Source organism: Ostrea edulis, chromosome 8 (assembly GCF_947568905.1).
Source record: "Ostrea edulis chromosome 8, xbOstEdul1.1, whole genome shotgun sequence".
Taxonomy (NCBI): domain Eukaryota; kingdom Metazoa; phylum Mollusca; class Bivalvia; order Ostreida; family Ostreidae; genus Ostrea; species Ostrea edulis.
In genome coordinates this window covers 34482981-34500417 of record NC_079171.1, presented here as the reverse complement: position 1 = coordinate 34500417, position 17437 = coordinate 34482981, and the positions used below count along the sequence as shown (strand labels likewise).

Sequence of the window (17437 nt, the reverse complement as noted above, 5' to 3'; positions counted from 1 at the left end):
ATACATTGCTGCATCCAGTAAGTGCTCTACAAAGCCACTATCTTTGCTCCTCACGAAAATATTAACAGCTGTGAAGGAGAAACTTCAAACTTACTGTGCGACTACATATGCCAGAAGTGGTGTTAATCAAACGCACTTGAGTTAAGGCTTTCCTCATAAACACCAGTGCTGTAAAAATGTGCTTTACCGCACTGGTACATTACAGGACGTCACAATGAAAAATACGTCGTGATGAAGGTCATGACGTACCTATCTCCATTCCGTTTGCGGTTGGAAATGTCAAAATAGTTTTCGTTATTTACCACCGCTGTCAAATAATAAACCGCAATCATGTAAAAGTTTCTGTCAAATGAGTTGTATTAATTCTCGTTGATATTGAATTATTTTCAATTTCGTCTTTATATAACATCCATGCTGAAGTAATATCAATATTATATTGTGATCTTGATATCGCCCCTAATATGCACGTATATAGTGACTTTCAGAATGAATTCATTTGCCTAAACAGGGTTTCCGTACATACAAATTTCATCATTGACACGACACCCCGAGGTTTTTGAGTGAAAGATGTTTGATTTATGTGACATGTGAACTTCAGTGCAAAAAGAAAGTTCGGGGAGGAAGTTGTGGCTTCAACAGAAAACAAGTTTTTTCAGGCTAGATTCAACTTCGTATATGCAAAAAATCACCACATCTTGCATATTCAATGCAAAAATTAGACATGTTACAAGTCACAATAAACTTGCACTCATTAATTTTCAAATTAAGAAATTAATGTGTTTCGAAGTTATGTTAACTTCAACTTGCATTGATATCTGGATATCGTGCCAATGGAACGATTTATACATACACGTTACGATTTTATCTTGATATTTGATCATGTGATATACAGCTGATCTAGAGACTGTCGGTCTGGTGAAAAATGTATGGGAGGTCAATATGCACTTAATCAAATATCCATATTTTTGTATATAAGGGTTGTATGTATAGAATTTGTCAAAAATTGATCTGTCGATAATGTTTTTTTCCCTCTGACATATTTCTATGGCCCTCCTTAACACAACTGCGAAGGTGGATTCTAAAAAAAAAATTGGAAAGAATTTTTAGTAAACTTAAAATCGCAGAATTTTTCCCAAATCATTAACATTAAAACCTATAACTTTTCAACACCATACACGACCATTCCTCACGATAAATTAAAGACTTTTTGACATAATAGACGGTTGCTTCTTCAACAAAAAACGGAAAACTGAAATATTCATATCTAGTGATCAGTCATTCAAAAACTTACTTTGTTAAACATTACTCTGATTTCACCAGACGTACTCTGAAGTTGAAATAAAAAAATATGCTAGAGTTCTTCGTTAACAATATCTTCGTGGTCTTTGATGATCAGGTCTTCCAACAGTCTGTTGGAATTCCCATGTGCACGAATTGTGCTCATTTGTTAGCTGACCTGTTTCTATATCCATATGAAGCAGAATTTATTCAAAAACTTCTACGCGAGGGGAAGAAATATCTCACTGTGGCCTTCAATTTGACATTAAGATATGTCGATGACGTTTTGTCTATTAACAATAATAGGTTTCATTGTTGTGTCGATTTGCTATATTCCTGTGAGCTCGAAATAAAGGACACCAGAGAGTCGTCCACTTCTGATTAATAGTTAGATATTTTATTGAAAGTAGACATTAACGGCAAACTGACAACTCAAGTTTCTCCATCGTAAACTTCCCATATTTATGTAGCAATCACTGCATGAAAAAATGACTTTACAAAGCAAGTAAAGGCAATGTAAATTTAATATTTACATTGCCTTTGAATAACTTTACTGATTTAAGGCAAAGTTGGTAAACATTAACTTTAGTTTGACTTAAAGGTAATGTAATGTCCCACATTGTCTTAACTTTACTTCAATGTAAATATGAAATTTCAGGGACTTTAAGGCTCATTAAAGTTAGTATTTAATCAAGTAAAGCAGATTGATGATGTCCTGAAATTTCACCTTTACTTGTCATAAAGTTAACTTCTACTGACTTTACTGGACAGTAAAGTTCATCATTACACATCTTTAATATTCCTAACTGGCTTTACTTGGAAGTAAATTTCATCTTTAATTATTCTTAATTGACATTACTTGAAAGTAAATTTGATCATTACTTAAAAGTAAATTTGATCATTTGTCATTTTTCATTCAACTTATCAAATTAAGATTAATCAAAAATAAACAAAAAATAAAATTTTTATTTAAAGTAAACTAACAAAGATATTTTCTAGTACATATAAAAATATTTATTCAACTATTATTAAGTACAACATAAATATACTTGTATAAGGGCAAACTAAAATACAATTAAGTCCTTGTTACATTACTCTTTTTTCAAATTGTCAATTCACAAAGAAAATTGCCTGTAATCAAAATTATCATTTTTCAATATTTTCATTCGAAGATTAATGTGATGAAAACATCAAATTTAAGATGAAAACATTTACAAAAGTTACTGTAACAATAATTTCAGACCAATTATTCAAGATAGTGAATAAATGTATAAAGAACAGTCACATATTTCAAACACAATCACTATATTAAAGTTTGATTTGTTCCAATATCATATTTAAAAAAATATGTTTTTACATAGTTGATATGATAAATTTGTATTTGTAATAAAAAAACACTTTTGTAAATTTCAAAATCAGATTAATATAAAATGGATCATGGTACAAATATTGTGATATATATTTATACAGAAAATAGGCTTATTGTCCAAGTCCCAAATGAAGATCTCATCTAAATATCCAAAAGAAAGCATCTGCAGCCTTGGGTTTGTCTTTGTCTTTTATAGATCCCCCGTTCTTGTTTAGACGAGTCTATTTCTTCTTGCCAGACAAATTTCTATGTATGTTTTAAAGGAGTTGCTTTCCTATGAATATCAGTATGTCAAGAAGCCCTCATCATCGTCTTCATCGCTTGGCATCATTCCATTAGCACACATGGATTTTGTAAAATGTGTAACCTTTTTCTTCTTCCATTCTGTCCATTTTCTTTGGCAATGGTCTATTTCTTGGTTTCTGTAATCAAAAATGAAAATTTATATTCATACAGAAAATAAAAACTGTACTATATTTGGAACAGGCATGGGTTGTTTTTTTTATGCCCCGTCGAGAAATTTTCACTCATATTGAGACGTCACCGGTTGTAGGTGAAGTACCACAAATTTAAACCTATTCATAGCGCTTATGGACGTAGTAGTGAGGATTATTCAACATGTCAACGCCTGCCCCGACATGGGTTCTCTTTTTTAAAGGTCATATCCGAAAGACCCGTGATTCTCACTTCAAAATCCTGAACATTTGGCAAAGGAGCAATCACTACCTATGCAGTGTGCGAAATTAACCATGGACCGATAGACAATGTCTATAGAAAATCGAGTTGGTCTATAACGATCAAAATAGCTATAGACCGATTTGTCTATAGAAATTCCGTGTAAAAAAAACTGGTTCTCTGCTAGCTTATATGTAGTACGCTGATGTTTCTGTTCAACTCTTAACTGTAATAAAATGTTCCCCCCAATGTAATTACAAATCATTCGAATAAGATTATTCCATTTTTAAAGGGGGGGGGTCAATTTGATATTTACTTCAATGTACGCCATTTTCGTGCAAATTCGGAATGTCCTTTTTAATGGTTTGAAAGATATGTGGAAGATGCACGCACTTGAATCAAACGGAAAGCGGTCAGTACAAGTTCCAGCAAGGCTAAAGTCGCAGAAAATCATGAGAAAAGTTCAAAACGAAACTTAGAAGTGACTTAGATGAAGAATCAGACAGTGAAACTGAGCTGGCACAAAATGAAAAAGAAAACGAAATTCTAATTGAAAAGCTTGCTGTGCACGCAATTGAAAAAGAAGATAATTAAACTTATGAACAAATTGCCAAACCGATTTGTGTCAATTATTTATTTTTTAATAACAATGAATATTGCATGTTAAATTTTGGTCTATAGGAATTTGTTGTGGTCTATAGGAAATAAAATGACTATGGACCGAAAGTCTATAGGACTTTAAAGTTAGTTTCGCACACTGCCTATGTTTACATCTTAGGTTTAACATGGCCACGAGCAGGGCTCAAATTCACCACCTCCCAGTTACGAGACAAACACTCTACCACTGAGCTACTGCGACCAGTCACAATTACTCAAAAATGTAATCGATCAATAATCAACAACTTAAAGGAATTTTGTGTAATTGGTTACTAATTGAGTACAGTCAATTTTGCCCCGTAATCGATTGCAATAGATTACATGTACTTTAGAGGATGTAATTGATTAGTTACATTAGAGTTTTTTATGTGTACATGTATGTAAAAATAAAAATGGTGACTATCGTATGTTAATAACTTTAATATTAAACATGTACACAACTCATGTGCATTGCATCAAATCTTCAAGTTATATTCAGATGATTGATTTGTATTGAATTACTTTGTGAGCTTGTAATCGTTAAAACAAAGAATATTTTAACCATGTACCTGTCCTCCTTTATTATAATGTTCTCTTATTCCAAGTTACTCTTGTAAATCAAATCTCCGTTGAACTGAAATAAAAATTTGGAGTAATATTACATATATATACTGGTATATTAGATGCATAGATAAATATGACACATTGTTAGCCTGGGCAAGATCAAAAGTTCAATGTCTGATAAAAAAAAAAAATTCACAATTTTGACCCAAATTGATTATCATGCAATAACACAATAGTACTAAATAAGACTATATACATTTTCTAATTCTTATTTTAAATGTTCATTAAAATGTAATAAATGTTATTTCCAAATTTTTAATGAGTTACTTCAGTCCTGCTCACTTTCTTCCTGCTGAAGTGTTGCAATTATTCATGTATTATAATAAATAGAATATTGGATGAGTGACCGAAACTTGTGGGAGTTTTTACCCCCTTCCCTCCCCCAAACTATTTCAAATAAGATTTTCATCAGACATTGAGCTTTTCATCTTGTCCCTTAACTTGCTAAATTACAAAATAAAAACTAATGGTTATTTTTTAATGTTTACCTTCATTATACCAAGACATTGGACTTAAATGTAATAAAGGAAGAGGAAATCAAATGTATGAACGAACCAGGAGTCAAACCTGGGACCCCTGCATTACTAGTCAGGTGCTCTAACCACTGAGCTACCTAAGCCAATATTCATGGTCCATATAGCTTTAACTACTACAAATATTTACTTTTCATTACATATAGAATATCAAATTCAAAAGTTACCTCATTGAAGTGCTGAGTAGCTCCACTCCCTTCATTCTTCAATATTTTAGTTTGTGATGGCTATTGAAAAAAGAACCTGTTAATAGAAATGGAAGATGCGATAATATTATATGATGATTAATATTTACATTTTTCCACAATACGGCTAAGAAGTAAGTCAGTTATTAGTCCATTGTTTCGCTTGTATTTGCACTATATAGAATTCAGAGGCGGATCTAGAAAATTTTCACAAGGATTTAAATGTACCTTTTTCGTCCCCAGAGGAGATAATGGCACATAATAAATTAATTTACATTTTTGTTAAAAATATTCAACAAAAGTGGGGAGCACCACCTTTCCAGATCAGCCACTGTACATGCAAGATAATAGTAATACAGAACTGTTGTGGAAATGGACAGGAAATGTATGAGTAAACTCGGATTAATCAATCATACGATGTACGTATACCAATCCACTATGTAATACCAACCCTGCGTTAACACGTCCTCTGAAAGGAACTAATGTTCGACATATAACCAATACTATACATGTATTAGACTGTCAAAAGTCTTTGTTACAGTGAGTAACTCTCCTTTCTGATAGTAATAAGCAAGTGCTTGTTTACAAACAAATTTCAGCTACCTACCTGGTACTGGTCTCCCGAAGTCGATTAATGGAAGTCTCCATCTCAGTAGATAAAAGCCCCTTTCTATGTCTTCTTTCCACATTTTAATAAACAGCGCAATTCGCGCAAAGCACGTTTTAAATTGATTGGTTCTCTGAGTTTGAATTCCAATGCACCAAATATGGTGAGGTAAACAACTAGTTGCTAACTCGTTCAAATATTAATTCGATGAATCCAACACAAGTTCAAACCCATGTGAGATTCAATGAGGAGTGTAGTGGGGAAAATATTGGAATGATCCAAATTTATATCATTTAGACATTTTATAAGATCTTACCGAACTTTCACAGGAATATGCAGAAGTATTGAATTAAATTGAATAATGAAATACTAAACCGAATTACCAAAAGAATGAATGTGATTGCCGAACCGAAATGCATCATGGGGATGTAAACAAGATAATCGACCAAAGTGGGAGAACAAAGACAAAGGGAGAAAAGTAAGTACAGTAGCTTGCTAATCCATGATGCTACTTTTTATTCTTTGATATGAAGCTTCAGATCATTTGGGTCATATTGCTTCACAATCTAACTGGTTGTATTTGTAGGCCTGTAGATAAAGGGAAATACTGACCCCAGGATCATGAGCATGTGGCCCAGGCTATGCCGAACTTGTATATGGCCTACTTGCATTGAACGATTGGTACTAGATGTAAACGGTGTACACAGTCAGTGCCTAGAGAGTCTAAGACGTGTAGTGGGCTCAATGTTTCTGCGACTTGTGACTGAGTGCCAACTTTTATCAACCTTATGTGTGGTTATTTCATCAAGGGCGGATCTAAATTTTCAAAGTTGCAGGCAATGAGGCTCCCTGAGAGGTGAGTCACACTTTAAAAAAAACGCGGCAAGGGTGATGACATAGTACACATATATATATATTAACGACACCAATTTATTACTTAAACTTTAGAATAGCCACTTATGGTCTCCTATCATCAGCTGATCATGGACATGGCAGTGAACTTGACCGGTGATATGTATTATATATGTATAGTACTGTTACATGACCACCTGATATACATATAGGTAGTAATTTTATTTATTATGGTTTGGTCATAGTCGTGAAGACAGTCAGTTTGAAAGAAGTGCACGACTGTTTTGTATGTAGACACACTCATATGAAATAAGTACACGACGGTTGTGCAAATGGCTGAAACAAAATTGGTAACTGACAGCCAAGCGAGTAGCCAATATACATCATGTGCCCAACAGTTGGGAGAATAGTTCACAGATCATCATCTTTACAATAGCTACATTGTGGTTGGGTGAAAAGAATTGATGATTTACATTTTAGTCATTTGAAGTTGTATGTTTACTTTTATCATAATGTCCTTCTCAGTAAAATGGAAATTATCAAGTAAACAGGTGCTGTTTTATTGCAGTGCGAGAGATCATACATGCATTATGGCCCGTCAGTCCTGAGACTCGCAAACTAGTGTGTAAGAGAAAGCATCTGATCCAACAAGAAGATCGTGTGGACACTGGCAGAGTTGTCGTTTTGAAATAGGTGAGAACTAAGTATCATATTTCAGATGCACACTGTATTCTCTGCAATACACACATTTTACAGTCCAGTCCTCAAATGTTAATTCTAATTTGTGTATATTGATAATGCTCCATAAATAATTTATGGTTCATATTATATATGTCTGATTGTCATGGGGTTAAAATACAGTGGTCCAAGGTCTGGGATCTGAAGTTTATGGGGTGGACTAGTTAATTTTCACCCTCCATTTGCCTCCAATAGTCCGTCAGACCAGCAGTATCAAGCAGAAAAAATATTTTAAAAGTACAACAATAAAAACATTTTGGAAGGAAGCGTGTACTTTTAACGATTGAAAGCAAATTGAATGTGTTTTATGAAAGTGAATTTAACGAAATTCTCGGACTAGTTAAAGATTAGAAGTTGATTTTTTTTACTTAAATTTTTTTCTTGAACAGTTATCTGCCCTTTAGAAAATAAGGAGGGGGAAAAAACTTTAAGGCGTGATTTATTGGTTAGTAATCAAAATTTTGAAAAATTCTGTGGTAGAATATTTTGATTTTACCAACCCTTCAAAATGATACAAAGGTAAGAACAATCCCACCATCCATTTATTAGATACAAAATATATCAGTTATGGATGGTCTACCTTTAAAGTTATGGACTAGTGAATTTCTCAAATCAGTGAATGTTTTAGGAAAATCTAAATATCTGGTCATTGTATAATATAATGTTGGAGAACTTGTTTATTAGAAGATAATTGTAATGTGATGTCTTATTTCACAAAATTGAAGATTTATGTTGAAAAATGTATATCATTGATCATTAATGTATGTTATATATATTTTCAGCAACCAATGCCCTCTGACAGAAGATGTATACCAGAACTCACATTGGAGATATTTGATAGCAGAAGCTTTGGATAAGAGTTGCCTTCGAGATGATTATTGACGAAATACCTAGTTTTTGAAAAAATAATGCATTATAGGAAATACGGAACTTGTATTAAGTCACATTAGCACTATATTGTACCTTTTTGTTAGACACTAGACAATTTTTCAGAACACTTGTTTTTTATGAAGTGAAGCACTAATATACGTTCGTGTGAAGTTCATCGCGAATGATCATCTGACATATTCTGATATACTCGACATTTAACAATTGTTTCTGTTGAGTCTGTTAAATTATATTTACAACAACAGTACTCTCATAAAATAAATTCACGATCCAGTGATCGAACCACTAGACTGTTACAATGATATGTATTTTTGCTATGCATACATTATGTGATATTATGTTTATGGATTCCTGTATTGTTGGAAACACAGTTGGCAGTCTAGAAAAAAAATATTTTTATGCATAAATGATTCGGGCAAGGACAACATATATTCACAAACGTGATTCATTTACTTAACATAAGGCACTGTTTTGACTTTATCACGGCATCATGTACATGATGCCACTTTGTGAAGTCAGCACACACTTTTTCAAGTGTGAAGCTTGACACATAGAGCACATGGTATTGACACAGCTACTTCATCACCGAATACACAATACCGCTTTGTGAAGTCAGCACACACTTTTTCAAGTGTGAAGCTTGACACATAGAGCACATGGTATTGACACAGCTACTTCATCACCAAATACACAATACCGCTTTGTGAAGTCAGCACACACTTTTTCAAGTGTGAAGCTTGACACATAGAGCACATGGTATTGACACAGTCACTTCATCACCAAATGCATGATACCACTTTGTGAAATCAGCACACATTTGTTCAAGTGTGAAGCTTGACACATAAAGCACATGGTATTGACACAGCCACTTTTTCACCAAATACACAATACCGCTTTGTGAAATCAGCACACATTTGTTCAAGTGTGAAGCTTGACACATTAAATTTATCCAATATATATGTTGATACATATTCATAATTTATTTTTTTTTACATTTCTAACATAACGTGTCCACCTTCATGATTATGTTCATTATTGGCACACTTTTTCATGCAGTGCGTTTTTGTTATTTTATCTTCCAAAGCTGCAATGTACAAATATTATTTCTATTTTTTTTTAAAACATATTTTACCTGGTATTTGTATAATCCATATTCAAATGTAGCATTAAGGTTTAAAAATTTCCTGCTAATTTTTGTAATTGTCACAAAAGCATGAATTAATCTTTGTTATGTTGTTTCACCATTTTGAATTCTGTTGTTTTATTGAATATATGTACTAAGTAAATATACAATGTTCAAGTAATTGACATGAAATTGGTGTAAAGTAAATGTATACTATGTTCAAATAATAGACATGAAATGGGTTTGCGAATTATGTGTTCAATTTAGAAATATTAACTGAATTGAAGATGCGCAAGTAAATTATAACACTGGTGTATCGGAAATTGAAATAGGTGGATAGGGTGAAAGTGATGTTATCTATATAAACATGGTGTGAAATATAGTTCATAGTTATCCCCTCACAATTCATTGCGAGAGGGAATATAGCGGGTGAGTGTATGTCAAACATTGATCTTGTAGACATCTACAAGTCATATTGTTTGCTCGATTGATTTGATACTTCAAATGTAGCTTTATAATCAATAGACTTTAAAAATCTTCTTCTCAAGAACCAATGAGCCAGAAGAGCTGAGATTTACACAAAAGCTTCCTGACATAGTGCAGATTTATGTTTGTTAAAATCATGGTTCCGGGGGGGGGGGGGGTAGATGAGGCCACAAGGGGGGTCAAAGTTTTACATACAAATCTTTAAAAATATTCTCAAAAATTACTGGTCCAGGAAAGTGGAAATTTACATGAAAGCTTCCTGACATAGTGCAGATTCAAGTTTGTTCAAATCATGGCTTCCGGGGGTAAGTTGGGGCCACACTGGGGGATCAAAGTTTTGAATAGAAATATATAGAGAAAATTTTCTTCTCAAGAACCATTGGGCCAAAGAAGTTAACATTTCCATGAAAGCTTCCTGACATGTGCAGATTCAAGTTTGTGAAAATCATGGCCTCCAGGGGTAGGTTGGGGCCACAATAGGGACTAAGGTTTTACATGCAAATATAAATGGAAAGTCTTCGGATATGGGCCAAGGTGACTCAGATGAGTGATGTGGCCCATGGGCCTCTTGGCTTTTACAGTGGAATAATTGAAGCTCATACATTAATATCAATATGACGAGATTGAAAAAGTGGATAAATAGATATGAAAATGCTGATCTACCAAATGAAGGCATGTGTACACCCACAGATATATATGTGTGTGTGAAATTGCGCATAGCCCTACCCTAAACATATCGTATAAGGGACATTTCCTACGAATGGAAATTTGCGATTCGATCCAGAAAAGGTAGCAGAATTTATTCTGCGGTTTTATAACATTTCTATCTCTAGAGAAAGTGCGATAATTTTTATGGATTTTCTCTATCCGCAAAAATGGACAACTGCAGAAAATACCCGTTATATGGTTTATTATGATAGAACCTAAGTACATAAATAATTGTATTTTAGTATTAGTAAAGGTCGTCTTTACGTAAAGTTTATAAACAAACATGACCTTTACAAATTTACGTCTAGTAAAGGTAATGTACAGATGACCTTTAAAGATTTACTTTCTGTAAAGCCAATGTAAAGATGAACTTTACATATTAACTTGAAGTAAATTTAATACAAAAGATGAACTTGCTTTTGAATCACCTTTAATGAAATTTACAACTGCAGTAAAGTTTTGTAAAGCCGTTTTTGCAAGCAGTGAATATTCCATTATCACCTGCATATGGTGTTTATATATCTCAACTGATTCGATATGCAATAGCTTGTTCTGCGTATAGTCAGTTTTTAAATCGAGGTAATCTACTGACAAACAAGTTGATGGTACAGGAGTTTCAACAGCCTCGATTGAAGTCAGCATTTCGCAAATTATATGGTCGTTATAACGATCTAGTTCGTCAATACAACCTCGCATTGAATCAAACGCAGTTTGACGTGTTTCATACCGATTGTTAAGCCGTTCTTGGTACACTGATTTTGACTGCAGATAATTCCGTTTACCTGATCAGGATAGAGGGCTCACGGCGGGTGTTACCGGTCAACAGGAGATGCTTACTCCTCCTAGGCACCTGATCTCACCTCTGGTGTGTTCAGGGATCCGTGTTTGCCCAACTATCTATTTTGTATTGCTTGTACGAGTTATGAGATTGATCACTGTTTGTTATCTTCACTTTTGCATTTAACCATCGAGTTTGTATCTCTGCTGGTGGACAGTCTATTCCCGAGGAGACTTGTCGCTCAATGTATGTTCCTTCATGAATATACACAGTAACGAAACAACACTGGCTGACACGTCGCCTAGTATAAAAAGGTGTCACTCTGTGGAGTCTATAAGGGACACAGGCTCTTACAGATCGGTTGGTGTCCCTCGGATTATACTTCGATATATCAAAGATTTGTTTTATATACAGTCGTCAGATTATCAGCTTTCGTACAGAAACCACAATTCGTATACCCAAATTAAAGACTGTTATGTTCCTTTAAGGGATATTTTTGATAATTCCTTTTCAGACCCCATATGTTCAACCTCAAAATGTTCTGCAAAATATTGCAAAACTTGTGATATACTGATCACTAGAAATTCATTTAGTAGTAATCTAACTGGACGTAGTTTCTGTACCAAAACGTTTGATAATCTGACTTGTAAATCTTTTAACATTGTATACGCCATTGAGTGTAACCTGTGTGGCTTAATTTATGTGAGAGAAACTCAGTGTTCACTTAATAAAAGAATATCGGGGCACAGTTTTCAAATTAATAATGGTGGTAACCAACTTCTTTACAAGCATTTTAATGCACCGGACCACTCCATCTTGTCCGTGAGTGTAAGGATTTTAGAAAAAAATTACCATCACACAAAACAATCCAACATTAAGCACCCCTTTTCGTACACAACGTGAAGATCACTGGATCAGGATCCTAGGCACTCCATTTCCATATGGATGCAATGATAATGGATATGATGTAGGAAATTTGACTAGTCCACAAGGAAATAACGTGAATGTGATGGGACTCTTTCCCAATATCCAAAGACGGAAACGCAGTCATGGACATCGTTCATATAAAAGACCAAGTATAAATGATGTCAAATTTGATTCATTTTTGCCTCACGTCAACAATTAGGTCCACATTATATTCGTACAAAACTTTACTCTATTCCAATGAGAGTTTTACACACGTTATTTGAAGAAGCTATGGCTAGTCTATACTTGAATTTTTCAACACCTGAATATAGACTGAACTCTATGATGATGGATGTTGCCTACCACAGCCTCTATAAACCAGCACGGACTATGGATGCTATTCCTTCCAAATCATGCCGCCAGTTTCTTAAGCTCAAATTTACAAACAAAGGAATATATGCCGTCAACATAAGCAACACTCTTCGTCATAAAAGGGTTCAGTCGTGTATTCCAACTTATTTCAAATGCAAGCCTACAGTTATACTTCTACTATTGCATCCAAACTTTTTAATTATAAACAAATTTTGCAGTGCCTAGATATAGACCATCTTATACGTAATCCACCAACATGTTCTTGTTCTTCATCTTCTTTCAACTACAATCCAGCTTGACATGTCATTACTGGTGATGTTGATATAGTTGAAAATGAGGACCTCAAATCACTTATTCTTAAAGGTCCCAAATACAGAGAACCTCGGTCTTTTAATTAGCGACAGAACTTCATCTCTATCATGGATTCTATCGAAGATTATGCCAGACGATTGGCTAAATATGAAAAAGAAGAACTTGATACATTGTCAGAATAAGTTAAAAGCATAAGAGGGATATTAAAATATCGCATTAGACATGTGAAAACACAGTACGTACCATCTATCTTTCTCTGTTAAGTAAACCAGAAGTGATACAAGAATTAAATAGGTTACATGAGGAATATGCTTTGGTTCCAGCTGACAAAGCTAGTAACAGCATTGTCTTTGTTTGTAAGGTAAAACTGATACGGTACCAATTTTGATGCACCAGATGCGTATTTCGACAAATAATGTCTCTTCAGTGATGCTCAACCGAAATGTTTGAAATCCGAAATAACTATGAAGTTTAAGAGCTAAATATAGCCAAAAACAACGTGCCAAAAAAGTGGAGCCAAATTCGTGCAAGGATAAGGCTAATTGTTATAACTGTATCTTAAACGAACTTGGCATTAATTCCACTTTTGGTAATCATACTTATACTCCAACTGCCCTTTCAAAAGATGAGATTCTTCAAAAACATGTTTCAGTGTTAGACACATTTAATATCCCAGTCAATGGGTGGAATGAATATGAGTTACTGTACCTATATCCGATTCCTAAACTACATAAAAACCCTCACAAACAAAGATGCATTGCTGGATCCAGTAATTGCTCTACCAAGCCCCTGTCTTTCCTCCTCACGAAAATATTAACAGCTGTGAAGGAGAAACTTCAAACTTACTGTGCGACTACATACATGTATACCAGAAGTGGTGTTAATCAAATGTGGATTCTAAAAAAAGCAAAAGAACTTTTAGTAAACTTAAAATCGCACAATTTTTTTCCGAAATCAATAACATTAAAACCTATTACTTTTCAATACTATACACGACCATTCCTCACGATAAATTACAGACTAGACTTTTTGACATCATAGACAGTTGCTTCTTCAACAAAAACGGAAAACGGAAATATCCATATCTAGTGATCAGTCATTCAAAGACTTACTTTGTTAAACACCACTCTGATTCCATGCAAAAGTACTCTGAAGTTGAAATGAAAAAAATGCTAGAGTTCCTCATTGACAATATCTTCGTGGTGTTTGGTGATCAGGTCTTTCAACAGTCTGTTGGAATTCCCATGTGCACGACTTGTGCTCCTTTGTTAGCTGACCTGTTTCTATATTCATATGAAGCAGAATTTATTCAAAAACTTCTACGCGAGAAGGAAAAAAATATCTCACCGTGGCCTTCAATTTGACATCTAGATATATCGATGACGTTTTGTCTATTAACAATAATAGCTTTCATTCACTTGTCGATTTGATATATTCCTGTGAGCTCGAAATAAAGGACACCACAGAGTCGTCCACTTCTGCTTCCTACTTAGATATTTTATTGAAAATAGACATTAACGGCAAACTGACAACTGATAATAGAAATGAAGGAACACGGACAACATTCTTTATTATTTCAGTGTTGAATAGAAGTAACATGAAAAGCATAGATAAAAAAGATAGCTCTCAGCAGAAACTGTTTGGAGTAGGTCGGTTTTAACAGTACAGTCCAGAATAGTGAAAAACTTTTCGTGAGGAATTATTCTTAATCTAGCCTTGAATCGGTAGATTCTAGAAGGCCTACAATTTTGGTGTTTTATATACAGTACAGTCCAAGAGTTTTCCCCGAAAAACACGAGCCCTCGTGGACCAAAAATCCTTGGTTCACCGCGGGCCTAGAAAAAAGTCGGTGCCCCTTTGAAGTTACGATTTCTGCGCTAGCCTTGATTACGAAAGCCCTCCGCGTAACACGTTGTGTCCACGGAATGTCACGGTGTGTCCACGGAGTGTCACGGTGTGTTTTCACGGTGTCAAACAGAGGATAAGATTTCATTCATAATGCATGTGCAGCATATTTTCCTTACAAAACTAATGAATTATTGATTATTCAAATCATCAAAATTTATGTAAGATAATTCTTTTGATGCTAATTATGTTCCCCAAACAAAGTTTGGGAACATATTGGTTTTACTCGGTTTCTTATTATGTTCCCCAAACAAAGTTTGGGAACATATTGGTTTTACTCTGTTTCTTATTATGTTCCCCAAACGAAGTTTGGGAACATATTGGTTTTACTCTGTTTCTTCTTATTATGTTCCCCAAACAAAGTTTGGGAACATATTGGTTTTACTCTGTTTCTTCTTATTATGTTCCCCAAACGAAGTTTGGGAACATATTGGTTTTACTCTGTTTCTTATTATGTTCCCCAAACAAAGTTTGGGAACATATTGGTTTTACTCTGTTTCTTCTTCTTCTTCTTCTTCTTCTTATTATTATTATTATTATTATTATTATTCTTTCTTTATTCTTGTCACCCTTTTTTGTCCACGAGTGTTCTCAGAAACTACTGAAGGGATCAAGATGAAACCTTTTTAGGATGATAGAATACTCTATGTAGATGTGCGGAACGAACGTCATTTTGTCTGAAAATGCATGCATGTGCATGCACGTGCATTGGATTTTTTATTTACAAATTTTGGAATGCGTCTAACTTTTTTATTTTTCAATGAAATCGTTTGATATTTATATTGCAGGTATAACTTGAGACCCTTAACCGTTTGGCATCGTCAAAATTTCAACTCTTCACGCGCATGCACGTGTGCTTCAATTTGATTGGATAAGACAAAACCGTTTATAACTTTCATGTCAATTAAGACAATTTAATGATATTTGCAGGATATGTAAAGATTATAAATATCTACAAATCTATGTTATAAAATTTGAAAACACGCATGCGCACGCACGTGCATTGACATTTGAATATTCAATTCTTTCAATGACCATAACTTTTTTGTTTTTTGTCAAAATCTTTTCAAACTTGTATTGTATATGTATCTTGATATTCTTAACAAACGAATACAGTCAAAATAACTATCCGGCACGTGCATCCACGTGTACTTAATTCTGATTGGACGATTTTCAAATCGCCATAACTTTCTTATAAATGATGGAAACAATATGAAATTCATACTGCAAGTATATCTATCAAATGTCTATTGAATGACATGAACATTGATACTGAGTCATACTCACGTGCCCGTGTATGCACGTGCATATCTTTTCTTTCATTTTTCGGGTACTAAAATGGTCATAACTATTGAATTAAAAACTGAAATGAATTCAAATTTACCCTGAGGATCTATGATATGAATGTCTATGAAATGGTGTCAACAAATTTTCCATTATCAAAATTGCGTGCGCGTGAATGCGCGTACATTGTAATTTTTGATATCTAAATTTAATTATTGGTCTATAACATTTTGAGATTGCAATGAATAGGTTTGAAAATTAGGTTCCAGGTATGTTTCGGGCCTCTCAATTTACTAATAGTCTCAAAATAACTTCCCTGCACGCGCATGCACGTGCGCTTAATTCTGATTGGACGATTTTGAAATCCCAATAACTTTCTTATCAGTGAAGCAATCGATACCAAATTCATATAGTAAGTATATTGTTCAAATGTCTATTGAATAGCATCAACAAAATTGCTGTGTGGTACTCACGCGCACGTGTATGCACGTGCATTGATTTCGGTCTTTGTAGTTTTGAGTTGCCGTTAATTTCTCCTTTTTCATTGAACAGTTGTGAAACTTCTCTTCTACACATATAGTATGACTTCTGATGTATCGAGATGGTCGAATTATTTATATGCACGTACGTGCACGTGCACAAAACTATCAGATCTTTATAATTGATTTGAACTGGTATGAAATGGACTGAACGTTATAAGATAGTTATATATTCACATGCTACACAGTTTGCAACGATCAAAATAACTTGTACTGAAATAAATGTCACCACTTACTAAATGGGGGAATGTTTGGGGAACATCTGTAACGGTCCCCGTTACAATAAGTACTAGTTATTATTATTATGTTCCCCAAACGAAGTTTGGGAACATATTGGTTTTACTCTGTTTCTTATTATTATTATTATGTTCCCCAAACAAAGTTTGGGAACATATTGGTTTTACTCTATTTCTTACTATTATTATTACTCTTTCTTTCTTCTTGGGACTTTTTTGTCCACGAGTGTTCTCAGAAACTACTCAAGGGATCAATATGAAACCTTTTTAGGATGATAGTATAGCATATGTAGATGTGCGGAACGAATGTCATTTTGTCTGAAAATGCATGCATGTGCATGCACGTGCATTTAATTTTTTGTTTACAAACTTTGGAATGAGTCTAACTTTTTTATTTTTCAAT

The 17437-nt window shown here is 34.1% G+C and overlaps 2 long non-coding RNA genes across 2 annotated transcripts; one reads left to right on the top strand and one right to left on the bottom strand.

The window, feature by feature from the left end:
• Window positions 1-2862: 2862 nt before the first annotated feature.
• LOC125675908 (uncharacterized) lies at window positions 2863-6261 on the bottom strand. The gene is made up of 4 exons (XR_008798126.1): window positions 5908-6261; window positions 5283-5358; window positions 4528-4592; window positions 2863-3069 (listed from the first exon to the last, which is right to left on the bottom strand). It is a non-coding gene; the product is annotated as an uncharacterized LOC125675908 (long non-coding RNA).
• Window positions 6262-6305: 44 nt separating this feature from the next.
• On the top strand, window positions 6306-9497 carry LOC125675929 (uncharacterized). Its single transcript, XR_007370702.2, has 4 exons — window positions 6306-6385; window positions 6494-6763; window positions 7328-7452; window positions 8280-9497. It is a non-coding gene; the product is annotated as an uncharacterized LOC125675929 (long non-coding RNA).
• The last annotated feature ends 7940 nt before the right edge of the window (window positions 9498-17437 follow it).